The sequence below is a fragment of the Lonchura striata genome, chromosome 7 (assembly GCF_050655825.1).
Source record: "Lonchura striata isolate lonStrDom1 chromosome 7, ASM5065582v1, whole genome shotgun sequence".
Classification (NCBI taxonomy): domain Eukaryota; kingdom Metazoa; phylum Chordata; class Aves; order Passeriformes; family Estrildidae; genus Lonchura; species Lonchura striata.
In genome coordinates this window covers 806839-813329 of record NC_140709.1, presented here as the reverse complement: position 1 = coordinate 813329, position 6491 = coordinate 806839, and the positions used below count along the sequence as shown (strand labels likewise).

Sequence of the window (6491 nt, the reverse complement as noted above, 5' to 3'; positions counted from 1 at the left end):
TACACACTGCTTCTGCAGGCACTCCCAGAAGTGGCAGTTCTCTGGTTCACAGCAAAATTTCCCTGCTGCTTTTTTTTTTTTTTAAGGAACCTTCATGAATATTGATGGTAAACATAATAACTGCAATACTCAGGAGTATAGTCAAGCCATGCTGTACAATTCACATAATTCCCCTTAAATTAACGGGAGTCCCACATGTGCCCTGGGCACAGCCTGTGCTCTCTGGGTGCCCAAAGCCAGCATCACACCCCTCCTCTTCCCAGGGGGCCAGCTCAGGCTCAGACCCTTGTGGGAGCTTTGTTTTCCCTTATGTTTGAGGCTGAATCTAGCTTTAAAATGCAATCAGTGCGTGGTGTGACGTGCACACGGGGGTTTGGTTCATAAACTCCCGAGGGATCTCCTCTCCTGGCTCAGCCCCAGCACGGGCTCGCTGCCGGGGCTGGGGAGCGCAGCTGCACCCCTGGGGCTCACCTGGCTCCCTGCCCCTCCAGAGGCACCCAGCCTGCGTGCCCGGGTGATTGTCCTGGGCACACCAGCTCCGGCTGCTGGGGCTGGCAGTGCCTCTGGCCCAGAGAGGAGCAAGGCTCCCATCCCCACCTCCCAGCTCGGGCTCTCCAGAAACTCCCAGCTCTCAGGAGAGCCACAGCTCCTGCCCATCACAGCCACACCAGCAGTGTCCCCAGTGTCCCCAGTGTCCCCAACGTCCCCAGTGTCCCCAGTGTCCCCAGTGTCCCCAGTGTCCCCAGTGTCCCCAGTGTCCCCAGTGTCCCCAGCATCCCCAGCGTCCCCAGTGTCCCCAGCCCACACTGGGCAGGGCTGGGCCAGGCAGAGCTGCAGGCAGGCAGGGAAGGGCTCCTGGATGCCAGATCAGGGGGAAGGAGGTGGGCATGCCACCAGACCCAGGCGTGCTGCTGCTCCACAGGGTCTGCCCCAGGGATCCGTTCCTCCTCCTCTAACACGGCTTTCTGGGAGCTGTGTGCACAGGATTCCTGGGATGAGCAGAAGTGTCCAGACAGGGCATGGAGATATTTACATTTCAAAAGGCTTTGCCAGAAATGGAAAGAAATCCTGCCCAAGACACCCTGGTTCTGCTGGAGCAGCCATCCAGGCTCTGGCACCATGGGGCTGCTGCATCCTCAAGTTCACCCAGCTCCACTCCAGAGCCAGACCTGCTCTGGGCCCCATCCCATCTGGGAATCACAGGATCTGGGGCTCTTCTCTCCTTCTTTTTTCAGTCAAGATAAAGATCTGCATTTTGGAGTGATCCCGCACAAGTTAAGGCGTGACCTGCACAGTTCCTGTCAACAGAGCCGGGCTGGTGATCTTTAAAGGGGATTTTCTCCGGGTGAAGGACAAACATGACATTAGAGTTATCAAACTCCCCGTCTGACAAGGACATATAAATTGTAAATGCTCGGGGGCACTGAGAGCAGCCTGTCTCTCTCCCAGGCACTTTTCCATGCCACGGAGATCTGCTGGATGCTGCCTGGGCCTTGTGCTGGTGCCCACGGCAGGGACAGGGTGTGGCACGGTGGCTGTGGTGTCCTGCTGCCCACCAGGGCTGTCCCCACGGGGCACTGATGGCAGGAGAGGGGGACAGAGCTGCGGCTGGGTCAGTCAGAGCTGGTGGCCCTGTCCTGTGGCCACTTCATGGGCTGGGCACTGCTCCTCTGACCAGCCCTGTCCAGGCACAGCACAGGGCTGAGCCCCTGGGCAGGGGCAGGGACTGACCCCAGCACCGAGGGGATGATGGCACTTCCCCAGGGCTGGGGCCACCAGCTCCTGCAGACAGCTGGAGCATCCCAGCTTTGCTTCTCCTCACACCATGGGTCCTTCCTGGCCAGTGGAGCAGGCAGCAGCGCCCCAGGGTGCCTGGGGGTCCTGGTGCCCGCACATCAGCCCAGCTCTGGCACCCCAGGCTCAGGGGGGAACCACAGGCTTTGGGTTCAGCCCTGGTGGGGCAGGAGGAGCCAAGGCATGGATGGACAGAAGGAGAGAGCACTGAAAGGGTGACAGAACCACAGGGGTGACAGAACTAAAAGGGTGACAGAACTAAAGGGGTGACAGAATTACAGGGGTGCAGAACCACAGGGGTGACAGCGCAAAAAGGGTGACAGCACTACAGGGGTGACAACACTAAAGGGGTGACAGCACAAAAAGGGTGACAGCACTACAGGGGCCCCAGCACTGAGCAGCAGAGCCCAGAACTCCTCTGCCAGTGAAGCTCTCTGAGCCCTGCCCAGAGCCCTGCTCCCCCAGCGACGTGGCCAAGGGTAGCAGCCAAGGCAAGTGTGAAAATGCAGCCAGCAGGAAGTGCAAAAAGCCCCCAGGAGCATCAGGAGAGCAGGCACACCCTGCTGTAAATCTGGGACCCTCCTGGATTTATCCCAGCTGAGCACAAGCCTGACTGAGATGGATTTAGTCCTTGAACTGTAATTAAAAATGAGAATGAGACGAGTGCAGAGTGCACGTGCTTATGCAGATGAAGACACCTCGTCCTGCCCCGCCGGGAGCCGCTGCCCGGCGGAACAGCAGCTGCACAGCCGGCAGGAATTCAGCGAAAGCCGCCTCGAGGGCCGGGGATGCTCCCGCAGGAGCCCCGGCAGGGACCCTCCGGCTCTGTGACCCCCGGCAGGGACCCTCCGGCTCTGCGACCCCCGGCAGGGACCCTCCGGCTCTGCGACCCCAGTCAGGGACCCTCCAGCTCTGTGAGCCCTGTCAGGGACCCCCCGGCTCTGTGACCCCACCAGGGACCCTCCGGCTCTGTGAGCCCCACCAGGGACCCTCCGGCTCTGTGAGCCCCACCAGGGACCCCCCGGCTCTGCGACCCCCGGCAGGGACCCCCCGGCTCTGTGACCCCACCAGGGACCCTCCGGCTCTGTGAGCCCCACCAGGGACCCTCCGGCTCTGTGAGCCCTGTCAGGGACCCCCCGGCTCTGTGAGCCCTGTCAGGGACCCCCCGGCTCTGTGACCCCACCAGGGACCCCCCGGCTCTGTGAGCCCCACCAGGGACCCTCCGGCTCTGTGAGCCCTGTCAGGGACCCCCCGGCTCTGTGAGCCCCACCAGGGACCCCCCGGCTCTGTGAGCCCCACCAGGGACCCTCTGGCTCTGTGACCCCACCAGGGACCCCCCGGCTCTGTGACCCCAGTCAGAGACCCCCCGGCTCTGTGAGCCCTGTCAGGGACCCCCCGGCTCTGTGAGCCCTGTCAGGGACCCTCCGGCTCTGTGACCCCACCAGGGACCCCCCGGCTCTGCGACCCCCGGCAGGGGCAGGGCCGGGGCCGCTGGGCGGGGGACAGGGACAGAAACGAGCCCCGAGTCCCCCTCCTGTGACCCTGCACTCAGCAGAGCCAGCGGGTCCTGGCACTCCGGGAGGGGAAGCTAACGACGCCAATTTGCCAATATTAATTAAAGATTTTACCACAGAATCAGGGAATTATTTGGGTAGGAAAAGCCCTCTAGGCCCATCGGGCTCACCCCTGACCCGTGCCCCCAGGTGCCACATCTCCGCGGCTTTCACGTGAAATCTGCAGCTCCTTCTCTGCCTCAGTTTCCCCACCTGTAACATCATTAGTGTTTCTCCATGTGCCGTTAATTGCCCGCGTTCGCTGTTCGTTTGGTTTGGAAGGACGTTTTTGGGAGATGCCGAATGCCAGCATCCCTGCCCCGCAGCTGTGCTTGGCACCAAACCCCAGCGCCTGCGGGGTCCAGCTGGGCTTGATTTACGCCTGGGATAAAAATGGGAAATCAGCTGAGGAGCAAACAAAGAAGTGCGAGGTCAGAAGTTTGATTACTCCATTTGCCCCCGGGGTAAACTGAGGCACCAAGTGGGGCACCTTGCCATGGAAAATGTGCCCCGGCCGGGCAAGGTGGGTGCTGGAGAGGGAGACTCGGGGCCCAGCAGCCACAGAGGCAGGGGACGCCTTCCCCTGCCGCGTGCAAGCCATGGACGGGCTCAGAGAAGATCACGGAATTTACAGCCTCAAAAGGAAAAAAAAGGTATAAAGTGTCACTTCTATATAAAAATGTTGCTGTCATCTTCAATGTATGTACTTCTCCCACAAAGAGGCATATGCATCATTTATAAGTCTTGTAAACCTCTCACATATATTTTTTATTCTTTTATATATATACACGTATATATTTATTTTTATATTGTATCCATATATATTATATAGAGAAATATACAGATATGTATTGTCTATATTATTATCCATATATTTTTTTTCTAGGTATACAGATACATGCATATGTATTTTCTATATTATTTCTATAATAATATCCATATATATAAAATATATACAGATATAGATGATATAGATATAGATGTAGATATAGATAAATATAGATATAGATATAGATATAGATATAGATATAGATATAGATAGATAGATAGATAGATATATTAGATATAGATAGATATAAACGTATTTTCTAGTGAATTACAAGGAAGGCCATCACGTTCTACCTTTCCCCAGCCCTGGCCCTTTATCAATGCTACTCACATTTAATTAGTAGACCTTTCTCCTTCCTGAGCATATTTACTTGAATTCCTCGTTCCTACGGCAACCCAGGCACTGCTGCCGGAGCAGCCCGGCCCAGCCCAAAGCGGGGATGGAGACAACGAGCAGCTCAATATTCCGCTTACCGGCAAGGACCGAGCCTGGCGAGGCATCCTCCCCAGCGGCCCAGCCCCGGCCCCGGCAGATCCCTGCTCGCCCAGGGGCGCCCCGGCACCCAGCCTGGGGAGGCGGCTCCTGCAGCCGAAATTCCGTCATTTGCTATCAGCTCAGGCAAAGGCGCTTAATTATTTCTTTTTATTAATCGCACTCCATTTCCAATTTCGAACACCCAGCGCAGGAGTAGCTGAACGATGTCCAAGCCATCCCTGCCTGGCGACGCTTTGCTGGCTGCTGCAGCTGTAGGCTTCACAAAACACTGAATTTCCTGGTGGCCCTGCAGAAAACAGAGTGGGACACACACACACTGCCACTTCTGCTGCCATTCTCACGCAGGATTTCCTCAGCCGTGTGCACACTGAAGGCAGATGTTGGAAGACTGATTCGAGATAAATACCCAACAATTCTTCTCCTTTTAGTTTATAAATGTCCCCTATTTTCTTGGCTGATAAAGGAAAATGCAATGTAAAATAAATAAAATAAAATAAAATAAAATAAAATAAAATAAAATAAAATAAAATAAAATAAAATAAATAAAATGGGATGTGTGTAAATTACAGCGAGAAGCCTCTCATTTAAACATTTTTAAATCTCACATGATCCTGATGCTTTTCAAGGAGAAGCACAGTGTAAATGCTCACACACCTTCTATTTTCAACCTGCTGTGAGTTTAACCCTGGAGCAGACAGCTCTGCTTCCAAGACAGGTGCAAAGCGTTCAGTAAAATAAATAAATAAAATAATTAAAACCAGGGCAGAGCACCAAGCACTGGGAAGCATTCATTTTCATGGATCTCCACAAGGCGTTCTGGATTTATTTGGAGGTCATGTGCCTGCACCCACAGGGAATGTTTGGGAGTTTTGGGGAAGCTCCTGGGCAGGGAGAGACCCCCAAGAGGGCCCAGCCCAGGAGCCTCCCTGGGCTGTCTCTGGCCCCGTCTCAGGGGAATATTTAGGTGCCCACCTCAGATTTTGGCAGTGAGCCAGGCCCTGGGGCTGGGCTCCCCCACACCTCCCGTGGGGGCGATGCCATGGGGCACCCATGGGGCACCCGTGGGGCACCCGTGGGGCACCCGTGGGGCACCCGTGGAGCACCTGTGGGGTGCCCGTGGGGCACCCGTGGGGCAGGGGAGCAGCCCAGGGAGGGCAGAGCCCGGATCCATCCTCGCGCCGCCACCGCAGCGGAGCCCCAGCACCGCCTGGTCCGCTGCAGAAACTCGGGGTGCAGCCGGCCCCCGCCAACCCCCTCACAGCCTTTGCCTGGGGACAGAGGAGGTGGCATTTCTACGCATTATTTCTGTCCTCCCAGGCTTCTTCTTCCCCACAAATATTGGCCATCATGGGAATTAATTAATTGCAGCAGCCCAAGAGTGGGGCAGCTGCAGCAGAGCATGCCCTGAACCCCACAATCCAGGATGTGCTCCCAGGCTTGTTCCGAGTGCCTTTTAATACCAAAGAACACAACAACTTAAATGCCATCCCCTGGTTTTATGAAAAAGCAATATAGGAGAGTAAATAGGGCAAATACCAACAAGGCAGGACACGCGAGTCGCATCGAACAATAAATTCAAATAATATCACTAAATCGAAGGGCCAGGCAGTGTCCGAGAGCTCCTTCCCCATGACTTTTCTGGAGAGCCGAGCACATGGAATAACCCGTTCTCCTTGCCCATTAGCAGCAACAATCAAGGCTGGATTAAACCTCTTCAAATAATTCTCCAAGTAGAGATAAAGCGTAAAAGAGAGAGAGGGAGGAAAAATCCCGCGTATCCTTTCGCCGCTGGTAATAAGCTTACGCCTGGCACAGACTTG

The 6491-nt window shown here is 55.6% G+C and overlaps 1 long non-coding RNA gene across 1 annotated transcript; it reads left to right on the top strand.

The window, feature by feature from the left end:
- The first annotated feature begins 3763 nt into the window (after positions 1-3763).
- LOC146766855 (uncharacterized) lies at positions 3764-5444 on the top strand. Its single transcript, XR_014956661.1, has 2 exons — positions 3764-4000; positions 4857-5444. It is a non-coding gene; the product is annotated as an uncharacterized LOC146766855 (long non-coding RNA).
- The last annotated feature ends 1047 nt before the right edge of the window (positions 5445-6491 follow it).